This window comes from Pan troglodytes, chromosome 9 (genome assembly GCF_028858775.2).
Source record: "Pan troglodytes isolate AG18354 chromosome 9, NHGRI_mPanTro3-v2.0_pri, whole genome shotgun sequence".
NCBI classification, from domain to species: Eukaryota; Metazoa; Chordata; class Mammalia; order Primates; family Hominidae; genus Pan; species Pan troglodytes.
The window spans coordinates 34,366,724-34,386,915 of NC_072407.2; the positions used below are offsets into that span (position 1 = coordinate 34,366,724).

Here is a 20,192-nt window from a genome sequence, read left to right on the forward strand (position 1 = left end):
AAATATATGTGTTTATCATCACCATTTTAAAAAAATCTCATTTCAAGGATCTTTTCATCTGGGAGAATGAAATATAACAAGTGCAACCATGACTTAAGACAGAATGTGGTGAGTGCTATAAAGGAGTACAAGACATGAGTTCTGGGGATCAAAAAAAGAAGTCGCATTTACTTGGGGGGAACCAGGAAATGCTTTGTAAAGGATGAATAGGGAAGTTTTCAAAAAGCAGCCCATTCCAGGCAGAAAAAAAAAAAATAGCCCAAGCACAGGCTCAAAGGTGAGACTTGGTTTGGCATATCAGGGGACAACAAAAGTCTATATTTATGGACTTAGAGAGAAAGCAGGAGAGGAACCTGGAAAGGCAGATTGGGGCCATAGAGTGAAGGGCCGTGGGCGCCTGTTTAAGGAGTTGGCAGGCAATGGAGAGAGGACATTTGGCTTTCGAGCAGGACAAAGTCAGGATTAGCACATGTGGGCTGGAGGAAAATAAGTCCGGCAGCATCAGCAGGAGGGACGGGTGGGTTCAATGCCACCTACTCATCTTGTCAGAAGGGGACAAAGATGACTGGAGTTCCTCCACATTAACAACCCAAACAATTTGGAACATGCCGCCAACATTAGGCAGGGCAATCATTTCTCTGAAGTCTGAAGAAAGAACTGTCACTTTGTAGCTTTTCCTTTCTTTCCCCTATTCATACTGGTGTCAGAGTTTAATTTCCCATTTCATCTCATCAATATAAAATGTCGGGAGGGCACGCCTCTGAGAATGGAGCTGTCACCCATCCCAGTCCACTGCCTGGCACTCACGGGCTCTGAGCAAAGGGCTGATAAAGGCTTTTCTGGCACAGGCTTATCTTTTCCCCCAATGGAAACTTCTTCCATCTTCTCTCATTTGGACTAACATTTTGCAAAACTTCTTTTTCTGCCACATTTTGGAGTACATTTCTTTTTAGAAATGAACTGCTTTTGTGCAGGCACCTTGCATTTTAGCTTTCTCCCCAGCCAGGTGGGGCTGCTGCATGCAGCACACTGCACAACCTAAACAACTGTATGTGGCAGCCAGTGACCTAGTCAGGGCCTTATTGCAGAGGACAACATTTGGCATCTGCTTCAAGGTGTTCCTACTCCTCTGGGAAAGGCAGTTCCTATGTGTCCCCACGAAGATTCTGCCTCCTTGGTTCCAGTTGGTCCGGAAGTGGATATCTGACTTCAGCCAAACCAATCAGCATCCTTCCCTGGAATGTTCAAAACTGAAACAATAGAGAGAATCAGCTCCTCCTGGTTGGTAGAAACAACAGGATTTGAATGGTAGGAGCACACATAAGCCAGGTTCCCAGCACAGGGAAGAAGACAGTCTACATAACAGAAAAGGAACCTCTGCCATGAGAAAAGTGAAGTTATGGTTCAATTTGAGTTCCTTTTCCAATTTTCCCTGAGGACCATCTCCCACCTTGTTCTACTCTAGGTTAAGTGTGATGCCCTTTTAGAAATTTCCTTCTTCTTTTGCCTAAACTATTTCAAGTTGGATGTCTATCCATTTTGAACAAAGGGACCTGACTCATATACTTATGCTCTCACCCCTTGCTCATCAATCAAAGTTTACTCAACCTATCTCCTTTCTTTTCAGTGTTCCAAGGGGTGAACAGATAATTTTACTGCTTCTAACATAGATAATAATGTATTAACCCTTAGTAATCACAGTAAGCACTTACATATTGCTTTTCCATTTTCAAAATGATTTTTCAATCAGTATTTCAGTTGATCCACATAAAGATGCAGAGGAAAGGAGGGCAGATAATATCTTCCTCATTTTATGGAATAGAAAAATTAGGTCCAGTTAAATTAAGTGACTTGCCCAAGTTCCCCATTATTTTTTGCCAGAGCCTGAATTTCAGACCCTTTCTCTTGCTTCCAAATCCTGCATACTTTTCCCAACACCTTCTTGCTTTCGGAAGTAACTCCAGGCTTAGACTTTTGGATATTGGTGAAGGCCAGTGAGGAAGACAGTGTGATCAAGGGGACCTTCAGAGGATCCTCGGAACTCTGGTGAAGCAGCTGTCTACTCTGCCTACAAGGAAGGGGGTACTCCTGTGGCTTATGTTCAGTGGGACCAAGGAAATAACACATGGCTAGAACAAGGATGAGGCAAGGGAAGCGCCAAGGGCAAATGATTCAAGGAGATGCTTATTTTCAGGATTGTACAAGGGCCTGCCCTGGCCCCATAACATCATTAAGGCCATAGCTGCAAAATTCAGACTCTAGAAGTGTGTGAGATTCTTCCTGAAATAAACACACATCTTCTAGGCTGACTTAGTTATAGGAAGAATGTGGGATGGAATCAGAAGACCAGAAACAGGCACTGGTGGTCAACTTTACCACGCCTAGCATCTAGACATCATTGCCCAACCCCTTTGCTCAGTGCCTGCCTGTATGATGGATTCACTTGACTAACCATGCTCTCAAAAAACATATTTTTTCACTCACTCCAGCACACAAATGTCCTTAAAAGTAGACTCTGAAGTAAAAGAAAATTACAATCACATTCTGTTGGAAACCTAGTGGAAGCAAAAGAAATGCTTTAAAAAAAAATCAATATTTTTAACCCTAAAGTAGATCCTAGAGATAATCTATTTCACCTTGGATTTCTGTCACTTTTGACCAAAGGGTCCCAATTACTATACCCATGCTCCTAGGCTGCTTTCATCAATCAAAACTTACTTGTCCTGTTTTCCTTTCTTTCAGTGTCTAAAGGTTTATCAGATCAGAAAATTGAAGCTGATACAACTTAAGTGGCTTTCTCAAGGTCACCCAGCTGGTTAATGAAAGGTGCTGGGTTGGAATTCAGGTCTACTGAGGCACAGTGCTCATTCCACTATACTGCGAGTCCTACACTGAGTCCTGGACTGAAACAGTCATTTCTCAGCTTTAATACCAATCATTTCACATATGTACAGTACTTAGAAATTTTCTGAGTGCTTTGCATTTATTATTTCATTTCCAACTCACAGACATTTTGTGTGTAAATTATACCTGTGATCAAGATAAGAAAATTGAGGCACAGAAAGGTCATATGACTTATCTGAGGAAACATACTGAGGCAAAAACACAGCAGTTGTCATCCTCCACCATTGTTTATGTTTTTTTCCTGCCTATGTGACAAGCCAAACTTATCTAGAATTATTAGTTTAATATTTGTTCTCTCCTACCCTATATTAATTATTTATTGCCATATAATAAATTACCCCAAAACTGAGCAGCTTGAAACAACAAGCACTTATTACCTCACAATTTCTATGGGTCAGGAATCCAGCTGCCACTTAGCTGGGTGCCTCTGGCTGAAGTTCTCTCATGAGGTAATAGTTAGGTGTCAGCTGGGGCTGTGGGCTCATCTGAAGGTTCAACTGAAAGATGATTCACTTCCAAACTGTTGGCAAGATTCAGCTCCTCATGGGTTAATGGGCCAAAGGCCTCAATTCTTAACTGGTTACTGGCCAGAGACCTCCCTCAGTTACCACAAGGCCTCTCCATAGGGCTGCTCACAACATGGAGGCTGATCTCCCTCAGGGTGAACATGTAAGAAAGCAAAACAGGGAAGCCCAAAGCAGAAGCCACAGTACTTTGTATAATCTAATCTTGGGAGTGACATGCCATTACTTTTGCTGTGTTCTATTTATTAGAAGCAAGTCAAAATGTCTAGCCCACAACCAAAAGAGAAGAGTTTATAAGAGTGTGATATCAGGAGACAGAAATCATTATAGCCATTTTAGAGACTGCCTAACACATGCTCCAAATGAAAATTACACCTTCAAGATGCCTAGGGTAAAATAGAGGTAAGTTTATGATTTTTCAGTTTTTAAGGAAAAATGTTTTTTATATTAAGCATAGAGGATTATTCATCCAAAAATCATAGCTGGATGCTTGTTTGATATTTTGAAGCCACTGTGCAAAGTGGACACATATCCCAAAGGAATAGATCTGTGATTCTGCCATCCATCTCTCCCTCTCCTCAAAGCATACTAATTTCATAGTTTGATTTTTTTTTTCCATCTGAAGTGAAAGTCTTGCCTTCCAGACAACACCAGTGAATGACACTGCCTGCATGTCAGAAATTGCAACTGACATTTCAATTTTGCTTAATTTTTTTTCTTTCTTTGATAGTATTATGGTGAAAATTTACATTTGAATAAAAAGCAAATAGTGCATGTCAGAGTAAGCACCAGGGAATGTCAAATTGTTTTTTTCCAATTACAACTCTATTTCAAATAGGGTAATGCAATTAAAGGATAATTACTAGAAGCACAAAGCCAAGGTTACGATCAGAAATGGTTACCCTTTCACTTTAAGTCCTGTCTTGCTAAATAAAATATTCCTGAGGGGCAAGTTACTGTTTGCAAATAAAATACACTCATCCAGGACCACCCAAACACTTGACAATGTTGACCAAAACACCTATTTGTGCGTAAATATAAGTGTTTAAAAGAGATGAAAGGACACTAAAGGTAAGCTGCATTTTCCTTGGCTTTATCACTCTGATTAATAATGTGATAAATTAGCTGTAGGATGCAATATTAATTAACAGTATATTAGTTGCATTTTATTGCCAATAACATAACAAGCTCTGAAATAGTAGTCAGACTAAACTGCTGACACGGGCTTTTCTGCAAACTGAGCTGTAGTTTGATTTCTCATTTGTCCAAGTGAAGCATCAGCAACTGAGTAAAACCAATTACCTCAAAGCCCACCAAGCCCTCGGCAGCAACTTAGTGCATCTAAGTTTTGCCCAAATGTTATTACTTTCAAATTAGAGGCTGGTCTGAAATGGGCCATCGAAGAATTTCTATTGCTGAAAATAATTCAATATGGCAGTCCAGTTGTGGAACACTTTTCAGGGCCAAATAGAAACAAAGCTCCTTCCAATTTTGACACATCTTGAATCCATGGCTGTCCACTTCTGGAAGGCAAGCCTGGAAGTACAGAAGTCAGATATGAAAAGGGAGGCATTTTCCTGCCTTTTATGTTTAGTTTTGAGATGAAGTCCTGGGATGGAGGTGGGGGACACTTTAGGAAAAAGGACACAAGGTCAAGGATGAAAACAAATAAAGACACTCACCTAATGGGAGTTATCTCACCTCACTAGGTAAAGAGAAACTACAGCACAAAAGTTCATCAAGTACAGAGAGATGTTGTTGAGTGAACACTTGGCCAAAGGGATTAAAACAAGTAGGGCAGATGCATTATAAGTACCTGAAGAAATCTCTGTTTATATTTATTCATTTGTCTCCCCCATAGACCTTCACTTGCTATACTCTTTCTTCTTTCTTTCTCTTTCTTTCTTTTCTTTCTTTCTTCTTTTTCTCTCTCTCTCTCTGTCACACAAACATACACAAAATCACTTTCGATCCTCTTATCTTGCTTAATATCTTTCATGGAACTTATTACTATCCAAAATTAAATTTCAGACAGTTTATCCATTCATTTACTTCTCTGTTCCTGTATTCCCACCAAACTGTACACTCCATGAGGTCAGGAGGTGTGTCTGTGCACTGCAGAATAGTGCTTGGCATGTAACAGGCACAAAATTAGTTGAATCAAAGAATGAACCCATTCACTGAACTTACATTTACAAAATGCCCAATGTCTAAGTGCAAAGGATTCAAAGATGATGATAATCATAACTACCATTCACTGAAGGAGCCCTCAATGAGCTAAAAGCTTTACATACAGTATTTTATTTGAATCCCTCAACAACCCTTTGAATCATGTGTTTCTATTTTCTTTCTTTCTTTTTTGCAAATGAAGACATAGAGGCTCACAGAGACTGACTTATTACCACCAAGCTAGAAAGAGGTAAAACTATAAATTAAACCGGGTTTGTCTGGCCCTGACTCCAGGCATTGTCATATTCAAAGATTAATAAGAGACAAACATCCTCCCTGAGAACCTCAAAGTCTCATGCTTTGGATTTGAAGCATCATTGTCTTAGAGGATCCTCCTAATATTCTGTGGCTGGAGAAAGAATCTGACAATAATTCCTGGAGAACTGGAGTTGGGACATTTGCCATCCTGGGGCCTTCAGGAATGTCCTTGTCCATGGCAGAATCTGGTATGCCATGCTACTTTCCCTTTGGTGAGGTCAGATTCTGCTGTAGAGGTTTGCCAGGGCTACCCATATTCTCATATCCTTGGCTCCAGGTCTGTATATGAGCCCAGCAGCTGTCAGGGATCCTATTTACTAATAAATCTAACAAATGAATGATAAATAAGTGGTGATTCGTCTGCCTCAGAAAATCCAGCAAGGGCAGGACCCAGCCAGGTGCATGGGAAGCTAAACTCTTTTCCAGCCTTCACAACTGAATTTTAAATTGCCAACACCAAGCTCCAAAGTCAGTTCAGACCCACAAAGTTTCTATGTATTTTAGAAGTCACAGAACTACCCCTCTCTCTGGTCTCTTGGAATAAAAGAAAGTTCCTCAGCCTATTCATTCCATGAATTAAAAAAAAAAAAAGATTAAAAAAGGTCTCCTCGGTTACAATGCCATTCATATCCTTTGACCAGAAAGAGTTAGAGAAAAACTTCGGGATTGATCTGAGGGACACACAGCCCAGGTTCCATTAAAGTGTATTAATGCCAAGGTCTGTGCAATTAGTGAAAAGTCAATTCCCATTACTAGTTAACACTATTGAATATCTGCTTTCTTTAATAAAAAGCCATGTCCAGTACAAAGAGAATAAATCAATAGGTTGGCTGCATGTAGATCTATTCTGCCTTCTTCTAAAATGCACAGAGAAACTCCCTGTCAGAGCTCCACTGTCTGTCTGCCAAGCTCAGTTTGTAAACTGGCAGCTGGCCCTGCCTTCTTTGCCTGGAATCTTTCATTAGCACTTTCTCACTTTAGCTCTCATTTCTCTCATCAGGAAAATTAAGTTTTATCCCATGCCTAAAATTCTTCTCTTTGAGCTTAATCTCGATCTGCCTCTGAATTGGACTGGTTCAGAAAACAAGCTGCAAAGCCACTGTGGCCATACATCTAAACCTCAGCCTTCGCCAAGCATCGGTTCTTCCTCAGGCCAGGAGAGTAGGGTACACACAATTTCTAACAAGGGGCCAAAGAGTCCCAAGAGCCTGAAAGACTTTTCTCCTCCAGAGATACCCTTTGCGTTCTTTTACATCTGGTAACCTTCCTTGCTGCCAAGGAGCTGGAATGTTCCAGATCCTTAACTGTGAAGAGCAAAAGAAGGATACACCTGTCCGGTGAAGTTTGCAAGCCCTCCCAATTCTCAGCACCACATGCAGAAGAAGGATGCATTCACCTCCTGTCTGTGGAGGCTGCCTTTCTGTAGCTAAGCCCATCTATTTATCTTCTTTGGTGCGGACCACTAAAAGGAGAAAGCTGTTTAGACACTATCTTCATTATAATGCTGGGTTTATTAAAGACTAAAAGGATACTTTGATTCCCACTGTACATATAAGTTACTCTTAAGTTGGAAAATTGTGTTTCCGTGAAAGCAAATTACTGTACCTTAAATTATTTCATTAACCAGAATGCTCAGTCTTTGATGGGAAAAGGAGGATTGATATAATTTTACTTTAGTTCAGGTTTACTATGCAGAATTATTTGACATTCTTCTTTAATCCTTTGGTCCTTATTCCGCATCCTCTCTCCCTTCTCAGAGTGTGTGTTTGGTGGGGTGGGTAGGTTTGATGGTGATATTGGTTTGGGTCATGGTTTCGGTAGATGAATAGATTTGGAATTGCATTCTTTTCAGGACTCAGCAAATTGGTGTGTATCGTTCTGGGTTTTTTCAATTGGTTCAAGTCTACTATTTCTCCACTTAAGCAGGTTGAAATATCTAATGAAACAAGCACTGCTAGAACCAAATCTGTTTATTCCTGTTGCTGAGATCCTTTCATGCCACTTTCCATGGCCCCATTTCTGGTCCAGAGGCCTGGTCTGCCATTAGAGAGAATCACAAACCAGGCCCTACACTGTGAAACCAACGAATGATCCCCAGTACTGTCATGGATGTTTCTTGAAGCCACTGGAGTCGTCCACTGTGGTCAGAGAACTCAGGGAGGGAACCTCCTGCATTGCTTCCCAGAGCAGCTGTGGGGTGACAGTAACAGGCAAACAGTGGAAATGCACACCATCCTAATACAAGGGTGGAAAGTGTTCAGTTGTGAAGAGGCATTTATGTTTACACAAACAGCCGGTTTTTCCTCACATTCAAAGTTACAGAGTTGGACAAGGCAGGCTCACGAGGTGACAAAGAAAAATTTAACTAATCAGACAGGCTATCCCCAAGTGTTCCAATGGCATGGATGATTCTGCCAAAGGGACTAACTGATGAACAGGTAGCTGGGTGAGGAGACTGCAGATCTTTGTCATCCCAAGCAGATGAAGGTTCCCCACTTGATCAGAGGCAGTGATTGAATTCCCATTTGGGGATCCCACAAAGAAATGGATTGACATTGTCAAGCAATTAATCCAAGGTGAAGTACGATTTTAAAAAATTGGGAAATGAATAAATGCAGTCCCAAGCAATCTACCTGTGTGACACTGATGCAGGAAAATTGCCTTTGAAGAGGTTGGCAGTTGTCTTTGGTCCTTTAGCAAATCCTTCCACGATAACTCTGAAATGAATAGAAGGAGCAGAATTGGATTAAACAATTTTAAATTTTACTTTCACAAAACATAAACAAGGTTTAAAATTTTGAAATTCACAGAATCACCTCGAATGTCACAAACCTTATGAAGCACCAAGGAGCTAATCCCTCTTATCTTTAAGACTGGGATCAAGGATTTTTTCCACTCTGTAGGAGCTCCTGAGAACCAACTTTTGCAAAAGAGTCAAGTTGCCAAGCCAGAGCTGGCAGAAGAGTTGCTCCATAAAGTGAGAACAGAATGGAATGCACTCTCACCTTTGAGTTCAAGTGCATGTTGAGATTTTTATCTGAAATGAATTCTGATTAATATCACCTTGGACTAAAGGAGAAAAACATTCAAGCATGTGTTTATACTTGTTGACATGAATAAAAGATACACCTTAAATCTGAGTCATAATACTAGAATAAAAGATGATTATGAAATGCATACCACTGATATAGTCTCACCAAGAAAGTCAACATTCAAATTCCCTAAGACATAGAGAAATTTGTTTCAATAACTTGTCCAATCACTCTTTAGCCATAAGACCAAACTATGGTCCCTACCCACACCACTTTGTTCTTTTGAGTTATTGTCTGTTTCTCGCTCTAATTAATCACTTCCCAATCATATTTAAGGAGAAAAAGAAATGGACATACCTTTCAGGGATGCTTTAAAAGCTTCATTATTGGTTCTGAGAGAGGACAGCAGGTTGAATTCCATGTTCTGAGGAGAACATTGCATCCATGACAATGTCACACACACACGAGAGCATGAAGCACACCCAGGTAATCAGATGGTGATGCAAAGTCCTGCAATCAGCTCTCCTTATTGACCCTGAAGCCTTGCCTTCAGCCAAGTTAGACCTTTCAGTGGAAATAAGATGGAATTATTTCAAAATAAGATGGAAATAATTTGGAAGTTGGCTGGGTAAGACCTGTTGACATGGAAAAGCAGGTTTTTTCCATTTTTCCACTCTCAACTCTATACCCCCTAGATAGACACTCTTTTATTTCCTATTTCACCTTCCACAATTTCTTGTCAAAGATTACTTTAAAGTGTACAAAACAATGATATCTAAAGGCTTCCCATCTCACTTAGAGTAAAAACAAAGTCTCTATAATCCCTCATCACCAGGCCACCAGCCAACCACTCACCCAATGTCTTAATTCCTTCTCCAGCCTCCTCCAGGCACACTGGCTTACCTGTGAGTCCTTGAACATTCTGGGCACATTTCTGTTTCAGGGCCTTTGCATTTGCTCTTCCCTCCATCTGGACTGCCCTTCAGTGCCTACATGGCAAAGTCAAGTCTTAATTGTCCCTCTTCAATAGAGACTTCCAGATCTATCCTATCTAAAATTTCAACCTCTCCCACCTGCCAAACAATTTCTATCCTCTTTCCTAACATATCATATAATTAACTTTTCCAATCTCATTTATTGCCTGTCTCTCCACTCGAATATAAGCTCCATGAGGACAGTATTTTATACACTGCTGTATCCTTTGTGCCTGGAACAATTCCTGGCATGTAGTAATGGCCCAATAAATACTAACTGAATGAGTGCATAAATAAATGAATGAATATCAGTGATTCACTAAACCCACCTCTCCTTCATTCACACAAAAGCCAGGTCCTTTCACAGGGCACTTCCAGCATTGCCACCATGATCTTAATTGCAAATAGTTACTAGCTGTTACCAGGCTCCAAGCATTGTATGAAACACCTTACATACACTATCTTATCTTCACAAGCAACTCCTGAGCTGAGTGTAATCATCCCCAGTTTACGATGAATAAATGATGAGCCAGAGAGATCAAGTAACCTGCCCACATTGGTTTGCTAGTATGTGGTAGAGCTCAAATGAAAGTCAAAGTTAAAGTTTGTCTAACACATGAGGTCTTAACCAGGGATGATTTTGCCCCCAAGGATGCATGTGGCAATGTCTGGAGACATTTTTTGTTGTCATAACTGAGGGTTGCTACTGAATTCTAGTGGATAGATAGCGGGGATACTGCTAAACATTACTACAATACGTACGACAGCCTCCCATAACAAAGAATTATCCTGCACAAAAGGTCAATTGTGCTGAGGTTGAGAAACCCTGGTCTAACTCCATAAACTGTTTTTAGTCACATTGCAGTTTTGCTCGATTAGCTGCTAGTGGCAGTGCAAACTGCATCAACCCTTTTATAAAGCAATATGACAATATTTCTTGAGAGTGTTGAATGTTTTCATACCTTTTGACTCTGCAATTCTACTTCTGTAAATCTAGCCTAAGGAAATAATCTGAAATGTGGAAAATGCCCCCAAATATTTATCATGACATTATCTGTAATACTAAAAAATTAGAAACCAGTTAATGTCTGGTAATAAAGGGATCATTAAGGAAATTCTGGAATATCCACTTGCTGGAACATTAAGCAGCCATTAAAATGATATTTATTAAGAATTCATAATAACATGAGAAAATGCTTACATAGAAATGTTAAATTTTAAAAATTGTTTTCAAAAGTATGTAAGCAGTATGACCATTAAATAACTGACAAAAATTATGCATATAAAATAAATGAAGCAGAAATACATTAAAATATTAATAGTATGGTAGCACTAAGGTTGGTTAATTTCTTTCTTTTATTTTTCAGTACAGTACTTCCAAAACAATAATATAATAATAATGTAAAAAATATAGCAACAATGTATTCATTTTATACAGGAGAAAATATCATTTAAGAGATCAGGGTTTTTTCTCTTAAAAAAAGTATTTTTGTTTTAGTCTCTCTAAAACAAAAAGACTGGACCTGATGAAGTTCGAGGTTACAGTGCGCTATGATCACACCATTGCACTGCAGCCTGGGCAATCTTGGATGAGGCTTTCATAGCTAGTGTCATAACTTTTGTGGGCTAAGCCTCAAATTTTGTTGAGATAAGAGCGTCTGGAAAGTGGGTGAAGGATGAGAACCAAGGACTGGGCAACAGAGCAAAACCCCTGTCTGTGAAAAAAAGAATAGTAAATACAGCAACTGTGGTGGTGGATTTGCCTCTTATATGGATTAATTAACTGTTTATTTCATGTTTATTATTCCCCTAAGTAACTGTCTTTGTTACAGGAAGCGAGAAATGCTTAGTTATGTAGTAGTAGCTGGAACTAGCTCCATCTTTGCCAGTTTATAGCTATCAAAAACATGTTACTCACTCATCTTAAGTGTTATCTAATATTTGAAAAAGGTTTGATTCTATTAGGGCAAAGAATTCTCACACTTACAACCAGGACTGCCATCAATGCAGTTGGGGTTTGGGACGCAGAGGGACATGTGAAAGGTGGGTGCCATGGTCAACCTCCTTCACACGGGCATCCAAAACAGGGAGCCACAAGTCTAGGACTAAGAGTCCTAGACTCTTAGGGCTCTGGATTCCAACAGGCCTTGGATCGAGTCACAGCTGCACACCCACCACCATGTCTTTGAGTGAAATCTTAACCCCTTTGTGTCCTCTCTGAACTCAAAGTCCATGTTTAAAACTACTGTGAAATGTTGTTAATGCTTGCAAGGCTCCTTGCTCTTTGCACACTGTGACCTGGGACCATTCACTTGCAGGAACCTGCCCCCACAACTAGCCGAGTCCTTGGTTCTCATCCTTCACCCACTTTCCAGACGCTTTTATCTCAACAAAACTTGAGGCTTAGCCCACAAAAGTTATGACACTAGCTATCAAAGCCTCATCCAAGATGTTCTATCTTTGGACTTGGTTTTAAATTAAACCTGCCTTCACCCTCTGGACTAATAGAGATAAGGTTGGCTTTCTGGTCAGCCGTGGACTGCAGCCTAGAATGAGGAAGGAACACAAAAAGCAGCTGCAGAGACAGCATCTTCACTCATTCAGACACTATTTGGGCAATGAAAGAACAGAGAACTCGGTTATTTAATTAACCCTCCGAGTCTCTGGAATGTAAACATTTTCTTTTGCAAAGCTCTGAGACCTCTCTTGTTTCCAACCAGCAGGCCTTTATTTCTGCCTCTCCTTCTGTTTCTCTGCTCTTGACCCTCTTGTAATACATTGTTGGATGACTTGTTTGCACAGAGGGACAGGCTTATTTCCCACCCCCCTCCCAAATTCTTGAGGCGTTAGAAATTTTCTCCCTTATCAATTTTCCACGGACTGGCCCTCTATTCCCTAATGGTGCTGGATTGGCACACACCACAGACACCGGCTCTGAAACAAAAGAAAAAGCAAGAAGATAGAGATGCACACAGCCAGCCTCCCTGTCTATTCCCAGTGTGTCCCACTGACAATGCTGTGTGGAAGGGAAATTGTTCTATCAGCGACTGTGTTAGATTCATGACCCCACCACAACCTTGAATTGGCCTTTAGTTGTCGCTGATGGGAACTGAAGAACAGCGCCTGTCGACATGATTGCTACTCTCCAATGAATCAGAACATACAGGGCGAGGAGCAGCACATTAAAGTAGCAACAGAAATATATCACTGTACTTTTATATAGATGTATTGCTTTTGCCCAGGCATATAAATGATTGGGCCAGCCACTTATTTTTTTTTCAAGGACTATAAATTAAAAATAAGCTAAGGGTTTTAAAATTATGTTCTTTTTAAAAAACCAAGGTAGCTATTTTAAGGCAACAGTCAAATATTTAAAGATCATCTTATGTGGATATTTCAGCGACTGTCTTTGGGAGGAAAATCAGCCCTTGCCACCTGCACTCCGGTTACTTAACACATGGGCGCTGATTTATCATGGGTTGTCATTTGCTAATTGATCTTTTTTTAAAAGTAAATGTTCCCCATGTTTACTTCTCTGCCTGCTTACTGAAGAAAGTATAGTTCACAGATTTAAGTTGTGATTTAAATAGACAGCAAACATATTTACCAGCCTAGAACAAGATGCTGGAAGAGTCAAGGTGTTCAGAGAAAGCTGAGAGCAGGGATCAATGATTCTTAAATTGGGAGGTGATAGGGCCCCATTGAGAATAGGCTGGAGCTCATGGAACCTCTCTCCAGGAGCACACATGAATGCTTGCACTTCACAGCAAAATTTTTCCTTTTGCTTCAAGGACTCACAAACTCTCTGAAGCCCCTCCCTGGAGCCCCTGTTTTTGAGATTATCTTGTAAAACTATAAATTTGTGACACACTGGGATGTGGTGATCAGCTGTGATGTATGTCTCAAGTAACTGCTTACTAATAACAGGTCAAATATAGCTGTTTGCAAATGATTTGCTTTTAGAAGTATACACATCTGAGAAGATTCAAAGGTTTACCAATAACAGCATTACTCTCACTTAGTCACCATAGCCAATAAGACCTACGTGATCTAGCCCCTGCCTACCTCCCTGATATTACCTCTCACCACTTTTCTCCTCACTCTACAAGATTCAGTCACATGGCCTCCTTTCTGATTTTCAGCCCACTCAGTTACTTCCTGCCTTGGGGTATCTGCAGTGCTGGGCAATGTTCCAGGCACAGACCAAACAAGACCACAAGATCTGTCTTTTGTGGATCTTACATTCTGTGGAGGGAAACAGGCAATAGGCATATGATCAAATCCCTAAGTTTGATCATTTCAAGTGTTTTGAAGCAATTAAAATGGAATGAGGAGGGGCTAGAGTGTGACCGATGCATGGCCAGGTAAGGCCTCTTTGGAGAGATTGTAGCTGAGATTTTATCTGAGATGGAGAAGTGAGAAATAGCTGCAAGTCAAAGGGAAATATTTGTGGGCAAATCCAGTAGTAAGTGCAAATACCCTGAGGCTAGAAAGAACTTGGTGGGTTGAAAGGTCATCAAGTAGGTCATTTGACATCTGATATGCTCTCTCAGGGAGAAACTTAAATTATCCATGCTGCTGCCCAAATGATTGATATGCTATGAGCAGTGATGGTGACTACAAATTAAGTGTTTTTTTCTCTGCAATAATTTTGACTTTTTGTCAAATACTTGATATGCAAATTGAAGTCATTTAAGACCTAATTAGAGATGGGGGAAGCAGGAAGTCCAGAGAGGTAAGGTAGTTTACCCAAGGTCACACAGCTTGTTATTAAATTAGTTTAGTGGACAGACCAAAGGAAAGCCCTGGCCTCTGCATTTGCAGGGTGGTATCCTTGCAACACTCTGCCTCCCTATTATTTTCATGTAATTTAACAAAGATCATTTTGTCTTGAAAACTAGTCTGGTGTCTGGTTCCATATGCTGTTATGGTCCAGAGACACACTATCATTACACAGTTTTCAGCTTTTACAAAGTTTTGTTAAATATCTAGCTCAGGATTCCTGATTTCTCCAGAGGTTGATGAAGCCAGTGGTGAGCTAAAAATCTCTCACCTCTAAAGAAAACCAAGTATCACTGTCTCCTCTGGGCTGAACATTGAGATCTGTGAGACTCTAATAAGTTCTGGGTCCTTACCTGTCTCTGGTGGAGCCTGTGGTTAGGACAGATAGACTCCTAGCTTTGTATGCCTATGTCAAGAAGGCTAACATTGGCAACCCCCATACCACTTTCCATGTGTCCCAGTGGCCCCCAAACAACAAGTGAATTGATAGCAGTCTTGATTTTAACTAAGTGTAGGAAGTCTTTGATCTGATGGAACCAATGTTTCTAAAATATTAGAAAAAAATTGGAGATGAGTGAGTGAAATATTTTCAGTAGCTGTAAATTGGCAAAGACTGAGCTAATTCCAGCCACTACTACATAGCTAATCAACACCGTACTAGAACTGAACACTGTTGTTAAAAAATTCCAAGAAAGAGTGTGGCCCAGATTGATATCAAAATACCCTTTTAGTTAAAAAGTTTAGAAAAATGAACTCAGCCACTTCTGCACTACCTCTGACAAAATCTATATTCACAGTCCTCTCTTTCAACATCTGAAATCTATCTTCTCTCCATCTAATTTCTCTCTCTTTTCTTATACTGCTGGTGAGAATATAAATTAGTCATTCCTTCAGGAGTACAATTTGGCTAGTGGGTGTCAAGAAACTCTACAAACTGTGTAGTCATTGACTCAACAATTATATTTTTGAGATTTGATCATAAGGAAACAGAGATACTTGTAAGTTTTATACTGCAAGATTTATATGGCAAGATAGACACAACAGTATTATATATGATAGTGAAATATTGCAAATTATCAAAAAGAGATTGGAATCTCCCAAAATGTGTTCTGCAGAAACAAATTTCATAAGATGCCCCCCACACACACACACACACAGGATTGTGTGATCAAATAAATTTAGGACATACATACTATATATTTTGAGAAATCACAAGGCATATTAGCAAGAATCTTCTCAGAATTCTTACAAAAAAAGAAATCTATTATGTGACCTCATTTAACTCAGAGCTTCTCAAATTCCTTTGGTCACTGAATCCCTTTATTACATAATACTTCTTAATATACTACAGAAAAGAGGCTCTGCAATATATACTTCAGGAAATACTGAGTTAAATAAATTTACATATCTGCTTTCAGCTTTTGTCTCGAAGGAGGCCAAGGTGTAACTTTCTTCGGTCGTCCTGAATCCAGGTTCATCTGACACCAGCGGCCTCCACCATGCCACCGAAGTTCGACCCCAGCAAGATTAAAGTCGTATACCTGACGTGCACCAGGGATAAATGTGGTGCCATGTCTGGGCTGACACCCAAGATTGGCCATCCTGGGTCTGTGTCCAAAAAAACTTGGTAATAACATTGCCAAGGCAATCGGTGACTGGAAGGATCTGAGGATTACAGTGAAACTGACCATTCAGTACAGACAGACCCAGAATGAGGTGGTACCTTCTGCCACGGCCATGATCATAAAAGTCCTCAAGGAACCACCAAGAGATAGAAAAAAACAGAAAAGCACTAAACACAGTGGAAATATCACTTTTGATGAGATTGTCCACATTGCTGGACAGATGCGGCACTGATCTTTCGCCAGATAACTCTCTGGAACCATTAAAGAGATCCTGGGGACTGTCGAGTCTATGGGCTGTGATATTGATGGCCGCCACCCTCATGACGTCATAGATGATGTCAACAGTGGTGCGGTGGAATACCAAGCTAGTTAAGAAGCACAAAGAAAAATATTTCAATAAAGGATCATTTCACAATTAAAATAAATAAATAAATAAATTTACATATCTGTATATGGAATGCTTTGCTGCTGTTTAAAACAATATTAAAGAATTTTGATTCTATGGGATAAATGCTGGTGATATTAAGTGGGGAAAAAAGCAGGTTACATACGAATGAATATTTTATTAGCATAATTTTGGAAACTAATGTATGTGTGTGATTATGTCAAAATAAGAACAGATTTGATCTTGTGGTGACGGCATTAGTGATGTTTGTTTTTAAAAAATTGTGCTTCTAAATTTTCCCAATTTGCTATAATTAATAAGCATTACTTTTATAAGGAAAAATACTATATATTTTAAACTTTTTATCTTAAAATAATTTTAGAGTTGCAGAAAAGGTAAACAAAATAGTAGTTTTCATATGCATTTTCCTCAGCTTCCCCTTGTATTAACATCTTGCAAAACCACAGTACAATTATTGAAAGCAAGTAATTAGCATTTTATATGGTTTGACTGTGTCCCCACCCAAATCTCATATTGAATTGTAGTTCCCATAATCCACACATGCTGTGGGAGGGAGCCAGTGGGAAGTGATTGGATTATGGAGGCAGTTTCCCCCATGCTGATCTCATGGTAGTGAGTGAGTTCTCATTAAATCTGATGGTTTTATAAGTGTCTGGCATTTCCCTTGCTTGTACTTCTGCTTCCTGCTGCCTTGTGAAGACGATCCCTTTCTTCCCCTTTGCCTTCCACCATGATTGTAAGTTTCCTGAGGTCTCCCCAGCCATGCTGAACTGTGAGTTAATTAAACCTCTTTCCTTTATAAATTGCCCAGCCTCAGGTATTTCCTTATAGCAATGTGAGAATGGACTAATACAGCATTGATGGTATATTCATTTGAATTTCACCAATTCTCCCACTAATGTCTTTTTTTCTGGTTCAGGATCCAGTCCAGTGTCCCACATTGTACTTAGTCATGTCTCCTTAGTCTCCTACAGTCTGTGGCAGTTTCTGTTTTTCATTTTCTTTAATGGCCTAGACACTTTTTAAAGAGTTCTGGCTAGTTATTTGTAGAATGTTCCTCAATTTGAATTTGTCTGATATGTTCTCAGGTTAGATTCTGGCATTTTTGACATTTTGGGGAAAATGTCAAGAAGTCATGGTGTGTTTTTCTAGGTGCATCATATCTGGACTACATGATGTCAATATATTTCATTACTGGTCTTATTAACTTTGATCACTTAATAAATGTCCCATGGGAAGATATTTTGAAGCTATTCCTGTTTCTCATCACACTTTTTGTAGCCTACTAATTTTGGTATCCATTAATAATTCTTGTCTGCCAAAGTTATCACTGTTCTATTTTCCTAATGGTGGTTTTCTATTTTCATCATTCTTTCCACATTGATCTATTGGACATCTACTGTAAGGAATATTTATTTATTCAAATATTTTATGTAGGTGTGAACTAATGGTTGTTTATTTTATTCATGAGTTTTGATTTTTTTCCTTAAACCATCCCAGATTTGGCCATCAGAACCCCTTCAGATTCATTCTTGCTTGTAACATGTCCCCATCCTTTTTTTGAGCGCTTCTTTCCTTTCTGGCACACAAGATATTATAAGTCATCTTGTACTTTCCCTTTCTCAGCCCTGTAATCACATATTTATCCAGGGAGTTCTGGTTCCTTTTATTGGAAAAACCAATATCTAGGCACTAAGTGTGCTCTTTGCTACTAGGGTATCATTGTTCTAGGCCTTCTCAGTGGACAGGGCTAGAAAATAGACAATGTGTACTCACACACATTCACACGGAAGCATCTTTGTTTTTATGTTTTTTTAATATATTTTATATCTATTTTTATAGATATTTTATACTATCTATTATATATCTCTATAAATCCGTCTTTTATCTATCTATCTGTCAGTGTTTTTCAGAGAAACAATCAATAGGAAATATGTATCTATATATATAGAATCAGCAACAAAGATATATCTATATATAGAATCAGTAGGAATTATATATCTATATATAGATATAAATAATATATATAGATAATATATACAATCTATTATAATATATAATAAATCTATATAATGACATATATCTATGTATATAGATATATATTATATATAGGTATCTATATCTATATAGATATAGATAATTTTGTGAGCCAATTCCTTATAACATATATATATATAATATAATAAACCTCTCTCTATATCTATACATATATAGAGAGATTTATTATATGGAATTGGCTCACACAATTTATGGAGACTAAGAAGTTCTACAACCTGTTGTCTGTAGGAAAGCCAGTGGTGTAGTTCTAATCTGAGTCCCAAAGCCTAAGAGCCAGGAGAACCGATGATATAAGTCCAAGTGCAGGGGAAGACTGATATCCTGGTCAGGGAAAGAGAGATAATTCTCCCTTCTGCTATCATTTGGTCTATTCAAGCCTCCAAAAGATTCAGTGAGGCCCACCTACACTGGGGAGTGCAATCTGTGTTACTTAGTGCACCAATTCAAATGTTAATGTCATCCAGAAACACTTACAAATGTATGATAAATAATTTTTAATCAAATATCTGGGCACCCTGTGGCCCTGTCAAGCCAACACATAAAATTAACCATTATTCTATTTATCTATCATCTATCTATCTATCTATCTATCTATCTATCTATCTATCTATCTCTATCTATCTATCTATCTAATTTGTCTACTTGATCTATCTAGAACCATGATTTTATGCTGATCCCTCTAATTTCAATTAAACTACAATGTTCATTCTAGCCTTCTCCATTGTCTTACTTGTAACCATTTCTCTGATAGTGAGGGACCTGGTATTCATTATCCACAATATATTTGCTTATTTGTTCACTCCTGGAGCATACATGAAGTGTTTCAGGATTGCTAGCCTTTACCTCTGTGGAAAAAAACAAAAACAAAAAACTTAATTTGCCAACTTGAATACAATATTTTTGTAGAATTCGTTTCATTTTTAGCCTAATAATACACAGTCAAAATATTGTTTGACAAAGTTACTTAGGTTAGTTCTTTTCTTCTCCTTTCCTTTGGTGTAGTTATATTATTAATTTGTCATATATTGGGATCATGTTTATTGTTTGTATTTCATTGGGAATCTCCTCACATCTTGGTTGATTTTAACTTTTTAAATTTGTTCTGGGGATATGCTAAATATACTAAGAGTCAGAGCTAGACACTAAAAATGATATACTCAGAGAAGAGTCATTTTCCATCATCTTTGCTACCCCATACCCAGTGCCCCATTCTTTCCACCCTGTTCCCACCCAGCACCTTTCAGTAACTATTGCCGGTAGTGTCTAGTTTATCCTTCCTGTATTTCTTTTTCACAACTTAGCAGATCCCAATATATTTTCTGATATCTCTGTCTTTCTTACATGAAGGTTAGCATGCTATAAATACACTTTATGCTTTGTTTTTTTGATGTAACAGGATA

General features: G+C 39.0%; 1 pseudogene; it reads left to right on the plus strand.

Moving 5' to 3' along the window:
- Positions 1–15,979: 15,979 nt before the first annotated feature.
- Positions 15,980–16,793, plus strand: LOC129136340 (large ribosomal subunit protein uL11-like; annotated as a pseudogene).
- Positions 16,794–20,192: the final 3,399 nt, after the last annotated feature.